At 41.4% G+C, this 22,554-nt stretch overlaps 1 protein-coding gene across 1 annotated transcript in view; it reads right to left on the bottom strand.

Moving 5' to 3' along the window:
• txlnba (taxilin beta a) overlaps window positions 1-19,301 on the bottom strand; it is a 78,780-nt gene extending 59,479 nt beyond the window's left edge. The window contains exons 1-2 of the mRNA XM_052470982.1: window positions 19,191-19,301; window positions 18,931-19,027 (exon numbers count right to left, since the gene is read on the bottom strand). The gene's annotated coding sequence lies outside the window, so the exon portion shown is untranslated. The remainder of the gene's footprint in view (window positions 1-18,930; window positions 19,028-19,190) is intronic.
• Between the last annotated feature and the right edge of the window lie 3,253 nt (window positions 19,302-22,554).

Below are 22,554 nucleotides of genomic sequence, written 5' to 3'. Positions count from 1 at the left end.
GTTACAGCTCTCCAGTCTCTACATGATAATGTTTACAAGCACCATGGTCAGGAGATAATTTCCTCTTGTTCACAACCCGTTAGCTTCACTCCCTTGCACTAAAGCAAATAAGTCAAAATACGGTGACTCATAGCCAAGCCATACAATCAACAGCTCCACTGTAGCATTATGAGTGCGTGGACACCAGGCTGCAAGCATGTGAAGAAACAGCTCTTAGAAAATAAACTGTCTCAATTGGCCTGGGATGCTGCAACATTTTCAACGATTGGGTGGCAGGACTTTGCTCGAATTTCCCATTACAGTCGCTACTCACTACAGGCTGTAAAAGAGCCTGCTCTGGGTTTGTGTCATGTGGTCTGTGTTGATGGCTGGCCGCTTCTCCCTCTGCAGAAATGTCTTATCTTCATGCTGGAGAGGCATAAACAAATAGGTGGCCAGGTGAGTGAACCTGCCGTAATCGGAGGTTAAATATTAACTTGAAAGTGAAAGTTGCTAGGGCAAATGGGCAGAGCCAAGACAGCAGCACATGGATAAGGCAACTATTCTGAGGCAGTCTACTGCTTCCTTCTGCTCCTTTGAGCAAATATCCTTTGAGCCCTTCTTTGATACTGTAGCTCACATGAAGACCTCCTCCTGCCCCTTGGATGTGGTCCCTTCAAGACTACTTAGTATCCAAGATGGCGTAGTAGTTGGACGTGTGTTTGTCTTGTCCCGTCTTGTCCCATGTAAATAGTCGGTCTCATCGTTTTGTCCCGGATATATTTTGATCTCACTTTCCATCTACGATCTAAATATACTTTCCTGCAACCCGCCCCACCCAATGTGGTACGGCTCTGCTATTGTCATACGTTATAACTGGAACCTCCATCAGAAGCTAGCCAGCTAACTAGCTAGTAGCTAATAGTCATTGTTAGCCACGGCTAGCGGTCTTCACCTTTAGCTCGGTCACCAGCCAGCTTTAGCTCGGTCAATACCTGCCAGTCTGCACAGCGCGATATCGGACTGCTTTTCCCCACCGCATCACCGGATTCCTGCCCGCAAGCTCTGGGCCATTACACCGGATCATCGCAGCTAGCTAGTTGCAACCGAGTGGCCACCGCTGGCTAACGCCTCTGTCCCGAAGCAAGCACCAGTTAGCCGAAGAGGTAGAGACGCTATTTCGTGGGCTACAATACCTCTTTTTCCAATTGGCCTGAACCCTTTATTACCGACACGGTGCCCTGCCGATCCATTACGACTGGTCTGCTGACGTAATCGTCCAATGTGGTTTCAACAGGCTTTTCCGTTGCGTTGTCCCTGAAGACCCATCTGCTAGCTCCAGCCTGCTAGCTTTTTGAAAGGTGTGCCTCCCACTTGCCTAGCATAGTAGCGACTACCGAGCGGCTCCCGGACTCATCTATTGCTGCTCATTGGAAACTATGATCACTCGGCTACACATGCCTCCTTCTAATGTCAATATGCCTTGTCTTCTGTTGTTTCGGTTAGTTACTGTTTTATCTCACTGTAGAGCCCCTAGTCCAGCTCAACATGCCTAAGATAGTTATTTTGTCACACACCCCACACATGGGGAGACCTCACCTGGCTTAGCTGGTGTCTCCAGAGATGCAAGCTCTCTCATCGTCACTCAATGCCTAGGTTTACCCCCATTGTACTCACATCCTACCATACCATTGTCTGTACATTATGCCCTGAATCTTTTCTACCACGCCCAGAAATTTGACATTTTCATTCTCTGTTCCCAACTGACTAGACGACCAGTTCTTATAGCCTTTAGCCAATGCCTTATCCTACTCTTCCCCTGTTCCTCTGGTGATGTAGAGGTTAACCCTGGTCCTGTAGCCCCCAGCATCACACCTATTCCCCAGGCGCTCTCATTTGTTAACTTCTGTAACAATAAAAGCCTTGGTTTCATGCATATTAACATCAGAAGCCTTCTCCCTAAGTGTCACACCCTGACCTTAGTATTCTTTGTTTTCCTTGTTATTTTGGTTAGGTCAGGGTGTGACATGGGTGATGTATGTGTTTTTGGTCTTGTCTAGGGGTTTTGTATGTTTATGGGGCTGTCTCCTTTCTGGGTATATTGTATGTTTATGGTTGCCTAGATTGGTTCTCAATTAGAGGCAGCTGTCTATTGTTGTCTCTGATTGGGAACCATATTTAGGCAGCCCTATTCTGTGGGTACTTTGTGGGTGATTGTTTCCTGTCTTTGTGTTCTCTGCAGCAGATAGGACTGGTTCGGTTTTGCCACTTTTGTTATTGTGTTCATGTTTAGTTTCACTTATTAAACACCACAAACTCTAACCACGCTGCATTTTGGTCCTCCTCTCTTTCGACGGAAGAAAGCCGTTACACTAAGTTTGTTTTATTCACTGCTTTAGCACACTCCGCTGACCCTGATGTCCTAGCCGTGTCTGAATCCTGGCTTAGGAAGACATTTCCATCCCCAACTACAACATTTTCCATCAAGATCGAACTGCCAAAGGAGGCGGAGTTGCAGTCTAATGCAGAGAGAGCCTGTGGAGTTCTATCATACTGTGCCCAAACAGTTCGAGCTTCTACTTTAAAAATCCACCCTTCCAGAAAAATTATCTCACTGTTGCCGCTTGTTATAAACCACCCTTAGCCCCCAGCTGTGCCCTGGACACCATATGTCAATTGATTGCCCCCCCATCTATCTTCAGAGTTCGTACTGTTAGGTGACTTGAACTAGGATATGTTTAGCACCCCGGCCATCCTACAATCTAAGATAGATGACCTCAATCTCACACAGATTATCAAGGAACCTACCAGCTACAACCCTAAATCTGTAAACATGGGCACCCTCTTGCCCTATAAATACACCTCTTCTGTCTTCAACCAGGATCTCAGTGAACACGCATTGCCTGCATCTGAAATGGGCTTGCGGTCAAACGACCACCCCTCATCACTGTCAAACGCTCCCTAAAAAAATGTTCTAATCGACTTGCCCGGGTATCCTGGAAGGATATTGACCTCATCCCGTCAGTAGAGGATGCCTGGTTTTTCTTAAAGTGTTTTACTCACCATCTTAAATAAGCATGCCCAATTCAAAAAATGTCGAACTAAGAACAGACCAGCCCAAAATCATCCTGTGGCATACTGCATTAGCATCGAATAGCCCCCGTGATATGCAACTTTTCAGGGAAATCAGGAACCAATATACTCAGTCAATTAGGAAAGCTAAGGCTAGCTTTTTCAAACAGGAATTTGCACTAATTCCAAAAAGTTTTGGGACACTGTAAAATCCATGGAGAATCAGAGCACCTCCTCCCAGCTGCTCACTGCACTGAGGCTAGGAAATGCTGTCACCACCGATAAATCTATTTTAATTGAGAATTTCAATAAGCATTTTTCTACGGCTGGCCATGCTTTCCACCTAGCTACCCCGGCCAACAGCTCTGCACCCACTGCAGCAACTGGCCCAAGCCAGCCGCTTCTCCTTCACCCAAATCCAGATAGCTGATGTTCTGAAAGTGCTGCAAAATCTGGTTCCCTACAAATCAGTCGGGCTAGACTATGTGGGCCCTCTCTTTCTAAAATGACCAGCCGAAATTGTTGCAACCCCTATTACTAGCCTGTAATAGGAGTTGCAACAACCTCTCTTTTGTATCGTCTGAGATGCCTAAGATTGGAAAGCTGCCGCAGTCATCCCCCTCAAAGTGGGAGACACTCTAGACCCAAACTGTTTCAGACCTATATCCATCCTGCTCTGCCTTTCTAAAGTCTTCGAAAGCCAACTTAACAAACAGATCACTGACCATTTCGAATCCCACCGTACCTTCTCCACTATGCAATCTGGTTTCCGAGCTAATCATGGGTGCTCCTCAGCCACGCTCAAGATTCTAAACGATATCATAACCGCCATAGATAAAAGATAGTACTGTGTAGCCGTTTTCATCGACCTGATCAAGGCTTTTGACTCTGTCAATCACCGCATTCTTATCGGCAGACTTAATAGCCTTGGTTTCTCAAATTACTGCCTCGCCTGGTTCACCAACTACTTCTCAGATAGAGTTCAGTGTATCAAATCGGAGGGGACCTCTGGCAGTCTCTATGGGGGTGCCACAGGGTTCAATTATCGGGCCTACTGTTTTCTCCGTATATATCAATGATGTCGCTCTGTATACATCTGGCCCTTCTTTGGACACTGTGTTTACAAACCTCCAAACGAGCTTCAATGCCATACAGCACTCCTTGTTTGGCCTCCAACTGCTCTTAAATGCTAGTAAAACTAAGTGCATGCTCTTCAACCATTTGATGCCCAGACCTGTCCACCTGTCTTGCATCACTTCTCTGGACGGTTAGACTGTAAACTCTCCTTCCAGACTCACAATAAGTATCTCCAATCCAAAAATAAATCTAGAATTGGCTTTCTATTTCGCAACAAAGCCTCCTTCACTCATGCTGCCAGACATAACCTCGTAAAACTGACTATCCTACCGATCCTTGACTTTGGCGATGTCATTTACAAAATAGCCTCCAACACTCTACTCAGAAAATTGAATGTAGTCTATCACAGTGCCATGCATTTTGTCACCAAAGCCCCATATACTACCCACTGCTGCGACCTGTATGCTCTCGTTGGCTGGCCCTCGCTACATATTCGTCACCAAACCCACTGGCTCCAGGTCATCTATAAGTCTTTGCTAGATAAAGCCCCGCCTTATCTCAGCTCACTGGTCTCCATAGCAACACCCACCCATAGCACGCACTCCAGCAGGTATATTTTACTGGTCATCCACAAAGCCAACACCTCCTTTGGCCGCCTTTCCTTCCAGTTCTCTGCTGCCAATGACTGGAATGAATTGCAAAAATCACTGAAGCTGGAGACTTATATCTCCCTCACTAACTTTAAGCATCAGCTGTCAGAGCAGCTTACCAATTACTGTAGCTGTACACAGCCCATTTGTAAATAGCACACCCAACTACCTAATCCACATATTGTTATTTATTTTTTTGCTCTTTTGTACCCCAGTATCTACTTGCACATCATTGTCTGCACACCTATCACTCCAGTGTTAATGCTAAATTGTATTTTTCTTGTTGCCGCTATGGCCTATTTATTGCCTTACCTCCCTAACCTTACTACATTTGCACACACTGTACATATATTTTTCTATTGTGTTTTTGACTGTACATTTGTTTATCCCATGTGTAACTCTGTGTTGTGTGTTATTTGTCGCACTGCTTTGCATTATCTTGACCAGGTTGCAGTTGTAAATGAGAACTTGTTCTCAACTGGCCTACCTGATTAAATAAAGGTGAAATAAATACAAACTAGAAGACTTTATGCCTTCTGTTGGCCTTCATATTATGTCTATTGTAACTAGCTCCCTGACCTTTGGCTCCTTTCCAGCCTATTTTAACTGTTCTGGTCCAAACTCTCATTAAAAAGCTCAATCTCGACCCCTCCTCACTGAGTAATTATGACCTCTCTCTAAACCACCATTTTAACCAAGATTTTTGAAAAAGTTGTTTCAAGCTGGTCTTAATTCCAGTCGGGCTTCTGCTCATTTCACACCACGGAAACTGCTTAATTGAAAGTCAACAATGACGTTCTGTTGGCTGCCGATGCCAGTGAATGCTCTATTGTAGTTCTTTTGGATCTCAGTGGCGCGTTTGATACTATTGATCATTTACATTCTTGTTGACCGGCTGGAGAGGTGGGTGGGAATCTCTGGTGTTGCCCTCGATTAGTTCAGTTCATATTTATGTGACAGACCTTTCTCAGTGAGCATGGGTGGTTCAGTATTGTCCCCAGCACCTATCCTCTATGGTGTCCCTCATGGGCCAATTCTGGGCCCTGTCCTTTTTCTCCCTGTACATGCTCCCCCTTGGTGACATCATCCGCAATCGTAACATTGAGTTTCATTGGTAATGCGGATGACACGCAGCTTTATTTACCTGTCAGACCCAGTGATCAAGCTATCATAGCTACCCTTCACATGTGTCTTGCCGACATCAAATGTTGGATGTCTGACAACTTAATGATAAGAAATCAGAGGTGGTTTTATTTGGCCCCCACCTTGCTAGGACCTAGATTAAAAATAACCTTCACCAATGTAAAGCCTACGACCAGAAACCTTGGTGTCTTCTTTGACCCTGACCTAAACGTTTAGCTGCATTTAAAGAAGGTTGTCCAGTCATGCTTTTATCATTTAAAAAATATAGCTAAAGTCAAGTATTTTATTTCAGTTACTAATCTTGAGAAAGTTATACATGCTTTTATTTCCTCATTCCTAGATTACTGTAACTCTTTGTCTAAATGTTTGAAATCACTCCATCGTCTACAGTTAGTTCATAATACTGCAGCTCGGCTTATAACCGACACGAGAAACTGTAACCATTTCATACCTGATTTAGCTTCTCTACACTGGCTACCGTTCATTTTCAAAAATAGATTTTTAAATGTTATTAATCACGTTTAAGGCTAAGCTTGGTTTAGCCCCATCCTATTTCGCAGATCTTTTATCTCTTTACGAGCCAGGATGCAGCCTGAGATCCTCTGTCAGGGCACTGTTGACCATTTCAAAGTCTAAGTTGAAAAATAAAGGAGACTAGACATTTACCATTAGAGCCCCTAGACTTTGGTATGTCCTGCCAGAGATCAGGCTTACAGGTTCAGCCAGTGCCTCTTTTTAAATCCCTGCTGAAGACACATTTTTAAAAATAATTTTAATATATGATTTCAATATACAGAGTGATTTGAATTAACAATCTTGTTTCATTTTTCTACCTCTTGTCTATGTTTCTTTGTTGGTACTTCTATTTTAGTTTATTTTATGATGTGATGATGTGATGATGTTATATTGAAAGCTCTATACAAATAAAGTTATTATTAGTATTATAAATAATTTGTCACCTAATACATCTCTCTTTGTTTTCCTCTCGCTCTCTCACTCTCACTCACTCTCACTCTCTCTCACTCTCTCCCTCCTCCCCCTCTCTCCTTTTCATTCTCTGTTTCGCTTGTTCTCTCTCTCTTTCTTTGTCTCTCTAATTAAACATCAAGAAAACTGTCTGTTGGCCACAGAAATAACACTATGCATTTTTTATTGAGTCTCATGGTTGGGTTATATTGTACATCCATGTCTTCCATGAATTATATATATTCTCTTTATTTCTTTATTAGTTGGCTGTCTCAAGCCCTTATGAAACTTACTGTGTAAAACGTTCAGATTACATATTTGCTTGTACAGCATTTACATCACCTTGTTGGTATTGAGATACTCTGCTTGTGATTTTTTTACTTATATATTTACTGTTTGAGGCTGTACATTACGGTTGAATAATTACAATCTATAGAAGCCTATATTTCGTAAAACCTTGGACTGCTTTGGTAGCAACACGTTTTTTGCTTACTACCTCACCCTTATGTTTCACTAGAAAATGCTGAAGCAGGGATAAAAACAAAAGTCAGTATTTTAGCAGGTTAAAAATGTTAGCATTTGAAAATGAACACGACACACTTTCAGTCAGCTTTACTTACATTGTGGATAAACATACCCCTTTGGATATGGTCGTAATGAGAGAAAAGAAGCTGCTTTGAGTCATCTCCTGTCAGCTCTAATTGAAGAATGACCTTGAGTGTCAGATGTCTCTGTATCAGGTGCTGTGGCTGAAGGCCTTTGGTTAATATAAAGCACACAACCACATAATACTCTAAAAGCTTTGATTGTTGTCTATAGATATCAGAATATACTATAGCCTACCCTGTGCTGCTATTTGACTGTAAAATACACCATCCCTTGGTCATTACTCATAGAGGAGGATTCTCCACTTGGCTAGCTGCTCCTCAAAGTGTGGTGCCTGGTGGTGTCAGCTTTCATGTTCTAGATCAGGGGTACTCAAGTACTATTTGAGAAGGTCCGGTCCCACAAATTTCCTAGGTCTAGAATTTATCGCCGTAGTAACAAACCCCCACCTCACAACCCATGCGAGCCGAAACTGTTAACACCCCTCTTGTTGGCGAAGAGAAACTGTTGCAGTTTTAAAGCTACATTCCCGCAATTCTACACATTTAGCATGGGGCAGAGATTTGTTTTGCGGTTTTAAAGCTAATTTAGTGCAATTCTATCCATTCTTCCATGTCTTATGTGTGTGTATGTGATACCAGAATTGTATAAGAGTGTGCAAGCTGTCATCAAGGCAAAGGGGTGGCTATTTGAAAAAGTCTAAAATATATTTTGATTTGTTTAACACTTTTATGGGTTCTACATGATTCCATATGTGTTATTTCATAGTTTGGATGTCTTCAATATTATTCTACAATGTATAAAATAGTACAAATAAAGAAAAACCCTTGAATGAGTAGATGTTCTAAAACTTTTGACTGGTAGTATATAGATACAGTTGACGTCGTTGACATACAGCTTAGCTAAATACATTTGAACTAAGTTTTTCACAATTTCTGACATTTAATCCTAGTAAAAATGATCTGTCTTAGGTCAGTTAGGATCACAACTTTATTGTAAGAATGTGAAGTGTCAGAATAATAGTAGAGAGAATGATTTATTTCAGCTTTTATTTCTTTCGTCACATTCCCAGTGGGCCAGAAGTTTACGTACACTTAATTAGTATTTGGTAGCATTGCCTTTAAATTGTTTAACTTGGGTCAAATGTTTCGGGTAGCCTTCCACAAGCTTCCCACAATAAGTTGGGTGAATTTTGGCCCATTCCTCCTGACAGAGCTGGTGTAACTGAGTCAGGTTTGTAGGCCTCCTTGCTCGTACATGCTTTTTCAGTTTTGCCCACAGTTTTTCTATAGGATTGAGGTCAGGGCTTTGTCATGACCACTCCAATACCTTGACTCTGTTGTCCTTAAGCCATTTTGCCACAACTTTGTAGGTATGCTTGGAGTCATTGTCCATTTGGACGACCCATTTGTGACCAAGCTTTAACTTCCTGACTGATGTCTTGTGATGTTGCTTCAACATATCCACCTAATTTTCTTACCTCATGATGCCATCTATTTTGTGAATGGCACCAGACCCTCCTGCAGCAAAGCACCCCCACAACATGATGCTGCCACCCCCGTGCTTCACGGTTGGGATGGTGTTCTTCGGCTTGCAAGCCTCACCCTTTTTCCTCCAAACATAACAATGGTCAATTATGGCCAAACAGTTCTATTTCAGTTTCATCAGACCAGAGGACATTTCTCCAAAAAGTACAATGTTTTCCCCATGTGCAGTTGCAAACTGTAGTCTGGCTTTTTTATTGCGGTTTTGGAGCAGTGACGTCTTCCTTGCTGAGCGGCCTTTCAGGTTATGTCGATATAGGACTCGTTTTACTGTGGATATAGATACTTTTGTACCTGTTTCCTCCAGCATCTTCACAAGGTCCTTTGCTATTGTTCTGGGATTGATTTGCACTTTTCTCACCAAAATACGTTAATCTCTAGGAGACAGAATGCGTGTCCTTCCTGAGCGGTATGATGGCTGCGCGGTCCCATGGTGTTTATACTTGTGCACTATTGTTTGTACAGATGAACGTGGTACCTTCAGGCGTTTGGAAATTGCTCCCAAGGATGAACCAAACTTGTGGAGGTCTACATTTTTTTCTGAGGTCTTGGCTGATTTCTTTTTATTTCCCCATGATGTCAAGCAAAGAGGCACTGAGTTTGAAGGTAGGCCCTGAAAAACATCCACAGGTAAACTTCGAATTGACTCAAATAATGTCAATTAGCCTATCAGAAGCTCCTGAATCCATGACATCATTTTCTGGAATTTTCCAAGCTGTTTAAAGGCACATTCAACTTAGTGTATGTAATCTTCTGACCCACTGGAATTGTGATACAGTGAATTATAAGTTACATAATCTGTCTATAAACATTTGTTGGAAAAATTACTTGTGTCATGCATAAAGTAGATGTCCTAACCGACTTGCCAAAACTATAGTTTGTTAACAAGATGTTTGTGGAGTGGTTGAAAAACAAGAATGAATGACTCCAACATAAGTGTATGTCAACTTCCGACTTCAACTGTATATATAGTGTATATATATACTGTATATATATATACTGTATATACACCACCAGTCAAAAGTTTGGACACATATACTCATTCAATGGTTTTTATTTATTTTTACTATTTTATACATTTTAGAATGATAGTGAAGACATCCAAACTATGAATTAACACATATGGAATCATGTAGAAACCAAAAAAGTGTAAGGTGTAAATATAAATATATTTTATACTTGATCCTTCATATAGCCACCCTTTGCCTTTATGACATCTTTGCACACTCTTGGCATTCTATCGGAGTGTAAAGTGAACAGTTTTAACGGTTTTAACCTTCATAAAAATACAATCATTGCCATCACCTTTTTTACCACCTCACACCTCACCCTCACCAGTCAAAACACCTCAATCAAACAGCTTGTTCCTATCTGTCCTTCCTCTAAGCCAATTGTACCTCTAAGCTGACTAGTTTGCTGTGTATTAATGCCCCTTCATGCTATTCCAAATTTCAGTTTGCATGCTGTTAGGCCAGAAGGTGTTTCTCTGTTGGGGCTTTACAGCAAGGCTTTACACACTTCTCCTTCCCATGCGGTCCCAGTCCCACCCCCGTGATATGTGCTCCATGCTCCAAAACAGCCTGCAGGGTCAGGGGGGTCAGGCGCACCAGGAATGCGTACATGTGACCACCACTCCACACTCTGTTTGGCTCTGCTCCTCTCTCTCTCTCAGTGGGATGCGACTGCTGGCCGGAGGCTTTCATTTGTTTCATTATGCAAAGACAGGATGTTTACACACTCCAGAGCCAATTCGCCATACAATTACCATAAATCAATTCACTTTGGGTTGGAGCTGGACTTTGATCATGGACGAGCAGAGGGAATGCTTGAATTAGAGGGGCTTCGCAAACACCTCTGCTCTGGATTGCTCCAGAGCTTTTTATTATTAATGGGTTAATATTGTGTTGATACCATCATTATGGCGTTTTCCCCTCCTCCTGTGCTTGTCCTTGCTGTGTTTGGCTGTCAAAGGAAGCTCTGAGGGAGAAAGTTCTGATACCTGCATGTGATTTTATATCCATACCGAAAAACAAAAAATAAACCTGCAGAGAAAGAAAACTGGGAGCTTATAGTGGATTAACAACTTCATATGATTCTTACCTCCCTGGATCAGTTGTGATATTAATTACAGGAAGTCAGCTACTTCGCTAATGAACTGCTTGCGTCTATCAGGCTGCCTTTGTGCTGAAGCATTAGTTCCTGTTCAATGTCCTCTTCTCCCTCTTTCCCCTTCTGTCACTTTTTGCTATAGTTTATTGCAATTCAGATACAGAATTCAAGACAGAATACGCAGACTACAGACTACCATAGGTAAATATATCTGTGGTTATTCTTACATTTTGGTCTCACATGAATGTGAGATGAACACTAGAAAATAAACATATCAGTAGCCTATAAACAAAATGTGTTTTGATAATGCCTCCCGGTTACTACATGCCTGCCATCCTGTCTGATGTACACAGTGGGGCCAAATGATTGTGGAATTCCATCAGACTGGCAAGACCAGTCCTGTGCTCGATTCACACTGGCATAACAGAACTGCACGGTCAACACCAAAGTTCTACATGGCTTGACAAATTGGACTGCAGAGTGTGAGATTGTGGCACAACCTATATTGTGACGTTTTACCATATATAAACTTATTGACTAATGTTACGTATTGGACCAATCGTAATGCTCCTTCTATATGACAAAGATAAAATGCTTAGAACAAAACATACTTCTTATTGGCTGTATTTATTTCACTGTCTATAATATCTGCAGCACATCTCAACTAAAAGACCACGAGATAAGGACTGACCACTTTGTTTTTCTCCCACTAAACCAAGAGCGTTTTTCTCATCCCAAGTACATCCAGAATATTTCCCCATCACTTGGCTGAGAGCAGCAGGATAAATAAACATTGAGGCAATCCAGCAGATTAAAAAAAAAGCGAGCGCAACTTTCCCCTGGTCTCCAAGCAACAAGAGCCATTGGAAATTAATACTCTATCCGACACTCTGGAATTGACAGTGTACTGGTAGCTACCCGGAATGTAATTGCCAGCCTGAAGGTATTAAATTAAGCTGTGTGGCTCTGTAACTGAAATGTTGGAGATATTACCTAAATTTCCCAGACATCAAGCACTCAGACAGGTTAGATAGGCTACATACTCATCGACTCTACCTTATGAAGTTTGTCAGACCCACACACACTCATGCGTGCAGGCAGGAACCCATGTACGCACACACACATGCGCTCATGTATTGCACACTGACCTACACTTTATGGAATCTAATATTGGAATAAATAGCCATTACCACTCCAGCACACTTAGGAATTCACATGAAGCACATGGAAGTTGATTGTGTTTTGGTGGCCATATGGTGTGTGAATATGCAGCAGTGTCACGAGCCATCACTTTAGAAACCCATTGACATACACACTTGAGATAAGGGTTAGTTTGCTTTTCCTTGATTTATCTGATCAATTGATTTTGGTAAGTAAGTGTGTTCCCAATGTATTGATCAGAAACCAAAATTATTTAACTAATTTAAATGGATATTGCTTAGAAACGCTGTGCAAAGTCAGTTCCTGGATGCTAATGACCAGTAGAGTTTGCTGCCAAATGCAAATTAACTATAATTTGGCTCATAAATAATCTAACCATTGTTGTGCTTATCCAATCCCCCTTTAAGAAGTTATTGGACAGCAGAGAGTTGTATAGGAAAATAATTTACACAATAATAAACTGACTCCATAGCTTATTGCGTTCCCTGTTTAACACAAGACATTTGTCATTTCACTAACTTCTTGCTATCTAATACCATGCAGCAGGGCTCGAATTTGTTGGTGGCATTGGCAGCCATGGCCGTTGTTGTGTTGCCGCAATGCCCTCAAAAAAAATGTTTATGTCTTGTGGACAAAGTGGCCGTTGTGCCCTTGGGCTGAATTTAACAATTATAATTCCCTTCTCCTGGCTAATCGCCGTAGCCTACTCTGAAGCACCTCTCACTCACATGGCTTTCTCAGATATCTCAAATCTTATTAGCCAATGCCCGTCACGTGATCGTGCCCTTTTAACAGGCATTGCAGCTCCGAAGTAGGCTACAAGTAAAGACCGACACACCCGGGATGCAACGGTGCACATCCTTATTATCAAACTCTGAGGTGCATATGGAATATGTTAGAAGAACTGTCCACATTTACTTTTTGTCAGTCAATAAGATGAGTAGACCTAATGAACAGCAAAAGCGCTAGCCTAAGTCAATCTACTATCCCCCATAGTACAAAAGCTGACCTGTTCTATTGGTCAGCTTGTCCTTCTGTACGATAAATAAATATTCCAAACGTACTCAGGGACAGTTGTGGGATGCGATAGATCCCTGTACATCAAAAAATGTTTAAAAGCAATAACAGGTTTTTAGAAATGGTTGCAAATTAATTAACAAATAAAAAACTTTAATATCACATTTACATAAGAATTCAGACCCTTTACTCAGTACATTGTTGAAGCACCTTTGGCAGTGATTATAGCCTCGAGTCTTCTTGGGTGTGACACTACAAGCTTGGCAAACCTTTATTTGGGGAGTTTTTCCCATTCTTCTCTGCAGATCCTCTTAAGCTCTGTCAGGTTGGATGGGGAGCATCGCTGCACAGCTATTTTCAGGTCTCTCCAGAGATATTAGATCGGGTTCAAGCCCGGGCTCTGGCTGGGCCACTTAAGGACATTCAGAGATTTGTCCCGAAGCCACTCCTGCGTTGTCTTACTTTGATCTGTTCATCTTTCCCACGATCCTGACTAGTCTCCCAGTCCCTGCTGCTGAAAAACATCCCCACAGCATGATACTGCCACCACCATGCTTCACCATAAGGATGGTGCCAGGTTTCCTCCAGATGTGACGCTTATTATTCAGACCAAAGAGTTCAATCTTGGTTTCATCAGACTGGAGAATCTTGTTTCTCTTTGTCTAAGAGTCCTTTAGTTGCCTTTTGGCAAACTCCAAGCAAATTTATGCCTTTTACTGAGGAGCGGCTTTCACCTGGCCACTCTACCGTAAAGGCCTAATTGGTGGAGTGCTGCAGATACTGTTGTCCTTCTGGAAGGTTCTCCCATCTCCACAGAGGAATTCTGAAGCTCTGTCAGAGTGACCATTGGATTCTTGGTCACCTCCCTGACCAAGGCTCTTCTCTCCCAATTTCTCAGTTTGGCCAGGCGGACAGCTCTAGGAAGAGTCTTGGTGGTTCCAAACTATTTAAGAATGATGGAGGCCACTCTGTTCTTGGGGACCATCGATGCTACAGAAAGGTTTTGGTACCCTTCCCGAAATCTGTGCCTCGACACAATCCTTCGACCTCATGGCTTGGTTTTTACTCAGACATGCACTGTGAACTGTGGGACCTTATATAGACAGGTGTGCCTTTCAAATCATATCCAATCAATTGAATTTACCACAGGTGGACTCCAATCAAGTTTTAGGAATCTCAAAGCTGATCAATGGAAACAGGATGCACCTGAGCTCTATTTCAAGTCTTATAGCTAAGGGTCTGATTACTTATGTAAATATGGTATTTATTTCTGTTTTTTATTTTTAATACATTTGCAAAAATGTCTAAAACTTGTCTTTGTCATTAATGCATCTTTGAATAAGGCTGTAACATAACAAAATGTGGGAAAAGTCAAGGGGTCTGGATACTTTCTGAATGCACTGTATATACTGAACAAAGATATAAACGCAACATGCAACAATTTAAACGATTTTACTGAGTTACAGTTCATACATGGAAATCAGCAAATTGAAATACATTCATTAGGCCCTGATCTATGGATTTCACATTACTGGGCAGGGGCACAGCCATGAGGCCCACCCACTTGGGAGCCAGGCCCAGTCAATCAGAATTAATTTTCCCCCACAAAATGGGCTTTATTACAGACAGAAATACTTCTCAGTTTCATCAGCTGTCTGGGTGGCTGGTCTCAGACGATCCCGCAGGTGAAGAAAATAGATGTCGAGGTCCTGGGCTGGCGTGGTTACACTTGGTCTGCAGTTGTGTGGCCGGTTGGATATACTGCCAAATTCTCTAAAATGAAGTTGGAGGCGGCTTATGGTAGAGAAATTAACATTAACTTATCTGGAAACAGCTCTGGTGGACATTCCTGCAGTCAGCATGCCAATTGCACGCTCCCTCAAAACTTGAGACATCTGTAGCCATGTGTTGTGTGACAAAACTGCACATTTTAGAGTGGCCTTTTATTGTCCCCAGCACAAGGTACACCTGTGTAATGATCATGCTGCTTAATCAGCTTCTTGTTATGCCACACCTGTCAGGTTGAAGGGGATTTTCTTGGCAAAGGAGAAATGCTCATTAACAGGGATGTGAACAAATTTGTTTACAACATTTGAGAGAAATAAGCTTTTTGTCTATATGGAACATTTCTGGGATCCTTTATTTCAGCTCATGAAACATGGGACCAACGCTTTACATGTTGCGTGTATATTTCTGTTCAGTATATGTAATTAAAAGTCTAATTCAAGTTTGGTTACATTTTCAAGCACCTTTCTCATGTCAGCATCTGTCTGGACATGACATAGGTTATCACCTACACTTCATCTACACCTTGACATGTATGCTAATTATTTATGTACATTTACATACACTTATGTGTTTCTTAACAGAATAGCTAGTGTTTTTCTGCTTTCAAATCAATTTAATTGTCTATTTTGGTTAATGGCCTTGGTGCCCTGGCAGATTTGGCACCTCTTGAAGGCCAAATGGCCTGGCCGCTAAAATCACAACATTTCAGGCCTGCCATGCAGACAGACAATGCTATTATTAAAGGGTTGTTTGATTCGCTATGGAAGTTTTCGCTTACAGCCCAGTTTGAGTAAAGGATATTGAGTATTTTTTGTCTTTAATTTTCCCAGAGTAATAATTAGCTTCATCTTAGCAGCTTGATTAGAGTAGTGTGGGCTGCCCTCCCATTCTTAGCCCTCACTGCCTGTCTCCTCTCCTCGCCCCTCTCTCTGAAATGTTGCCAGGCAACTGCAGCAGAACATCATGACAAATGTTTACTGCAACAAAACTTGCATGATGACTCACTTCTCTCTCGCTCATCAAATAGCAGGTGAACTTCATTGTTTGGAGACAATTGGTATTTTTAATGGTAATTTAATGTTTAATGTTTTTTTTCAAAGCTGAGAGGCTCTTGTCATTGTGAAAAGTGCAGATTTATTTGATTGTGTTAAAAATGGGGAAATAAGGGGAATAACATCCACATGTGATACCACAGGCTCCACAATATTTCACAATTGTGTGCTTTGGTGGTTAGAAAGCACTTTATTGGTTACGCTCAACCAATATTGTAGTGTACAGGGTTGGGGATGAACAATATACCATGTATACTAAATGGATTGTTTTGTAATATTTAATTTCATGAGATTGTCAGAAGGGCATAACTGTTCATATTGAAACCAAGTGGACTTACTACAAGTCAGAGAGAGGATGCCTCTGGCTCCCTGTTAAAAGCTTGGTAGGCTATGTCCTGGCTCGAACTTCCATTGTGACTCCGGGCATGCTGTTGCATAAGACAGGAAATACATGTTCATGTAAGGACTTCCTTTGAAGCATTGGCAAACACCAATAAGAGTCAATTTCATGTTAAGCTCTGGATTCATTGGAAGGCAAAGTTCAACTCATCGTTAGACCACAGATTCTCATCTGGGTGGATTTTCTCTAGCACTTCAGAAATACTGTTTGGGGTTCCTGTTTCCTCATGGGGAAAAATTGTACAGAGTGAGCAAAATAACAACAACATTTTTTATAGATGGGATAGGCATTTCATACAAGATGAGTTATGAATACTGCAGTGATTGCATTGCGTGTGACATATTTTCACTCTGTTAAAAAACATATTCTGGATTGGTGTCCCTTCCATGGAACGGTTGAGCTAACTTAGGCTAATGCGTGTAGCATGAGGTTGACATATCTGATATTGGCAGAAAGCTTAAATTCTTGTTAATCTAACTGCACTGTCCAATTTCCAGTAGCTATTACAGTGAAAGAATACCATGCTATTGTTTGAGGAGAGTGCACAATTTTGAACATGAAAAGTTATTATTAATAAACAAATTAGGCACATTTGGGTAGTCTTGAGACAAAATTTTGAACATAAATGCAATGGTTCATTGGATCAGTCTAAAACGTTGAACATACACTGATGCCATCTAGTGGCCAAAATCTAAATAGCACCTGGGCTGGAATATTACATTATGGCCCTTCTCTTTCAAAGATGATGTTACAAAAAAATACAAAAGAACGGTTGTTTTTTTCTTTGTATTATATTTGACCAGATCTATTGTGTTATATTATACTACATTCCTTTCACATTTCCATAGACTTCAAAGTGTTTCCTTTCAAATGGTACCAAGAATATGCATATCCTTGCTTCAGGGCCTGAGGTACAGGCAGTTAGATTTGGGTATGTCATTTTACGCGGAAATTTGGGAAAAAAAGCAGCTAATCCTTATTACGTAAAACTGTTGTTGTTGTTTTTGCACAGTTCAGTGCTGTTTTGAATGAGAATGTTTTTACCTATGGTATTAAATGGAAGACCATTGTAAATAACTAACTAACAGTTCTCTCAGTTATAGGGAAACCATCTACCTTTTGGAACCTAATCAGAGCACATCAGTTGTCCTTGTAGTAACTAATGTGAACTAGTTATATGATCTCTGACCATATAAGTGGAATACAAAGTTGTCTAGTTTAGCATATCGTGAGAGAGGCCCAGTGTCTAATGGGTGTGATAGGAATTCCTCCAGGTCACAGTGCTGAGCCACTGAGTTGGCCGGGGGATCAGGACCTTGTAAGCACCAATTGGGTCAGTGAAGAAAAACACCTAATCAGGCTTCCCTCAGAGCTAGTGTTTCCCCCAGCACCACGCAGGAAGAACTCTTTATTCATTTCACCGCTCAGCCGTTCTGACATCTCAGCATGATTCTCTGACATTCTCTCCATCTTGAAACACAAACAGTTCTCAAAAGGAGCCCTTTTGTCCTTTTTTCATTGCCCTGTGATCATGCAGCCTGACACCATATTTGGAGGTATGTTTATTTACTGTGGAGGGAGTGTAGACTATCACCTCAGTCCCCAGATGAAGTCCTAGTTGAGTTGAGGCACTGTGTCTTTAAAAAGCCTCTGCCAGCTGTCTGTATGTGTGCAGTCAGGGCCAGGAGAGGGGAAGGGAAAGAGCAGAGCCACACTACACTACCACGGCTGGTATTCTGACTCTGTTTTTCCTACTCCCTGTTTTTTAAAATGATTTTGAAATGTCATTTTTTTGTTGCTGGGCTGTCCCTGTGTCAATTACATGCCAGTGTCTGAGGTAGAACCGGTTGGATCCTCTTGCACTAGTAATACCATTTTGTTTTCATTACAAACTTGCTTTCAATTAAAGAGAGAGGGTTGTTTTCTTTCTCCATGGCAGACCCCCCCCACCCCCCACCCCTCCAACTAACCAACCCTCCCAAATGCCCAATACTGGAGCTGATTAAGGAGGAACCTTCTGGTATAAACAAACACAGCCCATGTTTCCCAGACACCCCATCTGATGTAATGTGTTTGTCACCTTTGGACTGGTAAATGCTGCCTGTCTCATGGTGAGCAGCAAAGGTCGCTCCCCTTAGTGGCTCCGGGTTAGACTTTGGCTCCAGACACTAATGAATATAGAGCAGCAGAGGCTGGTGACTTGAAAAATTGAAGAGGATGGGAGACCTACGGTATAGGCGCGGAACGCATGGAGACAACAAAGTGTGTTTCAAAAATCGTCAAAGACAAAACATTTGAACCTAAAGCATTTAATAAAGACATTTATAGTCAATATTGTGGGGAATGGGAATGAGAGGGCTACTTACACAGTGTTGGAAAGGGATCACAGCAGTGATTGAATGAGGGTATGAGGCATGAGTTGAGGTGTTCAGAGGCTTGACTTCATTGCAAGAAAATATTTGACTGGGAAGACAAAAAACAATAGCACAACACACTACACAGTAAGACAAAAGAGCTAATAATGAGTTAGTCCAAATAAGGAGTCAAATCATTGATGTGTAATAATGTGATTGTGGATGTCATTGACTACATACAGTAATGACAGAAAATTGATAGGGCTACTCACAGTGCTTGGAGAGGAAACATTCAACGTGCCAGTAGATGAGAGGGCACATGAGACATGGCTTCAGTTCATGCCAAGAGAGAGTTGACAATGATAGTTGAGTGGAGTGGTCATCACCTCTTAATCAGGGAAAAGGATAGGATTTAGTTGTAAATACTAATAGCAGATACATTCCATTACAGCTCCACTATTGTAGGTTTGAACAACAAGTTTCTCCATGAAGTTAAACTCGGACATCTCAAAATACACAAAGCCAAAAAGACTGCACATTTCACCCACCAAGATACGTTCCTGAATAAAGCCCTGATCATCCACATACCTGACGATAACTGACAACTGCAAGCAGACAGGTGGCACCATAGGTCCCAGAGGGATGGGGCAATTTTCATCTATGCTATATAAATACCGGAGGAAAGTGGAAAGCCTGCTTGAGAGCACGCAAAAAAAAAATGTGCTTCGTCAACCTCTCTCTTTAATCTATCTTTGAATGGGTGATGCGATGGAAACTATCAAATCATTCTGAATTGATTTAGACATCCCAGATGTAGTTGCCCTTGTTAGCTGAACTTCCCCTCTTGTCATGTCCTCTAAAAGCCTTTTCTTGCATGCCCAAAAACGCAGTGGTGTTGATAAGCCACTTGAGAACATCCCTGTTTCTTCTTACTTTCTTGTTGTGTCACGCTGTTTGAATACCCAGACCTCCGTCATGATCGGTGCAGCTTTTTCCCAGAAGCTTAAATCTGATGAGGTCATTTATATGCTCTCTGTTTTTGTTTTTCTATTTAGCTGAACGATATTTGTTCTTCAGGCCACTGTACCCCCCTTTCACCCAAAGCTCAGATTTTCCAAAATGCAGGCAAGGCCAGTAATACAGGCGACTTGATGAAAGGCTCCGTGTTAACCAGCTACACTTTTGATACCAATTGCTATTGAATGTCCTCACCTTTTCATCTTTCTTCATTAAAATTATCTCAGGCTGAGGTCAACCCTCGGTTTTAATTTGCACCTTTTCCGTGTACCCCAGAGAATAAAAGGGGTTCTTTAACAAAAAGTAGCCAAAATTGGCGGTAGTGTTTGGCGCAAAGTAGCTGCTGCTACTTGTTACTGTAATTAGCAAGGCAAATTGAAATAAATCAACTGTGCACGAAAATAAAGTTCTAAAACCAAGTAAAACAATTTATAATCTACCTCCTCCGTCTTCTGTAATTTAAAGAACTAATTTGAATTGAATAATATCCAAGAAATGCTTAACTATCACTTTTCAATCTCTATCCAATGTCACCAACTCACCAAGCTTCTCAACACATTGAACCCCCCACTATAATGCTCTGCAACACGACCTAAATATAACACACTAGGTTCATTCTCTGATTCTAATCCTATGATTGAATGGACAACATGTCAGTTCATACTGCAAAAGCTTTGATTGGTTGGAGGTCATCTTCCAGAAGTGGTCATAATTACCATGTAGGTCTATGGAAGGGTGTGAGGCCAACGAGCCTCCTAGGTTTTGTATTGAAGTGAATGTACCCTGAGGAGGACAGAAGCTAGCTAGCTACCCCAGAGAGTGGTGTTGAAGTTACTAGAGACCTTCATTGCAAAGCAGTGTGTTTTTATTAATTATTTGATTAATTAAACAAAGGGCTATATTTAGTATGGTTTTATCTAAAAATGATAACTTTTTTGGTGTTTCATTACTTACATTTTTATGAAATTTTACTGAGGAGGATGGTCCTCCCCTTCCTCCTCTGAGCAGCCTCCACTGATATAGAGCGTGTCCATCCTTTGACAAGACAAGAGCTGCAACTCACGGTCAGTGTTGTGTAAACTGTACATAGATCTGTAGCCTACCATGCAATATTTTTCTTGAAAATGTAAGCAGTCTACTTGTTTTTAATTACAAAGATGCGATTCTGTGAATGCACCTAATGTATATATTAATCAGAAACCAAAAGGATATGAAGGGTTAAAACCAGTTGGATATAACCCAGCAGTTTGTTTGTTGCCTGTTTCTATGTTAGCAGATTTCTCAGAAGAATATGCTTTTTTGAGCTTCATTAAGCCACTTTGCACATTGAAGAGCCCTATTAATGGTTAATTCCTGCTCCTCCTAACATTGGCTTATTGCAACATATTCTGAAGTGAGGACACACTCAAGGTTCTTGTTCTGAATAACGTGGCAAAAATCTTAAGACTGGAGTTAACAGGGGCAGGGGGAGGGCTGTATCAATAGAACATACTTGTGCTTGGAACAGAGTCAATTAATGGTGGCTTGAAGGTCTGGGGGGCCAACTCCATCGGAATTTTCACCTGAGCAGAAATGGAAATGTATCAAAGAAAATTATATTGCAACACATACTGTTCAAAAGTTTGGGATCACTTAGAAATGTCCTTGTTTTTGAAAGAAAAGCACCTTTTTTGTCCATTAAAATAACATAAAATTGATCAGAAATTGATCAGAAATACAGTGTAGACATTGTTAATGTTGTAAATAACCATTTTAGCTGGAATATCTACATTGGCGTACAGAGGCCCATTATCAGCAACCATCACTCTTGTGTTCCAATGGCATGTTGTGTTAGCAAAACACCAGTCTCAACGTCAACAGTGAAGAGGCGACTTCGGGATGCTGGCCTTCTAGGCTAGGCAGAGTTACTCTGTCCAGTGTCTGTGTTCTTTTGCCCATCTTAATCTTTTTTTTTATTGGCCAGTCTGATATATGGCTTTTTCTTTGCAACTCTGCCTAGAAGGCCAGCATCCCGGAGTCACCTCTTCACGGTTGACATTGAGACTGGTGTTTTGCGGGTACTATTTAATGAAGCTGCCAGTTGAGGACTTGTAAGGCATCTGTTTCTCAAACGAGACACTCTAATGTACTTGTCCTATTGCTCAGTTGTGCAACAGGGTCTCCCACTCCTCTTTCTATTCTGGTTAGATCCAGTTCGCACTGTTCTGCGAAGGGAGTAGTACACAGCATTGTAGGAGAACTTCAGTTTCTTGGCAATTTCTCGCATGGAATTGCCTTCATTTCTCAGAACAAGAATAGACTGAGGAGTTTCAGAAGAAAGTTATTTGTTTCTGGCCATTTTGAGCCTGTAATTGAACCCACAAATGCTGATGCTCCAGATACTCAACCAGTCTAAAGAAGGCCAGTTTTATTGCTTCTTTAATCAGGACAACAGTTTTCAGCTGTGCTAACATAATTGCAAAATTATTTTATAATGATCAATTAGCCTTTTAAAATTATAAACTTGGATTAGCTAACACAACGTGCCATTGAAACACAGGAGTGATGGTTTCTGATAATGGGTCTCTGTACGACTATGTAGATATTCCATAAAAAATCTGTCGTTTTCAGCTACAATTG

The sequence above is a fragment of the Oncorhynchus keta genome, chromosome 19 (assembly GCF_023373465.1).
Source record: "Oncorhynchus keta strain PuntledgeMale-10-30-2019 chromosome 19, Oket_V2, whole genome shotgun sequence".
Classification (NCBI taxonomy): Eukaryota; Metazoa; Chordata; class Actinopteri; order Salmoniformes; family Salmonidae; genus Oncorhynchus; species Oncorhynchus keta.
This window is presented reverse-complemented; position numbering and strand designations above follow the sequence as displayed.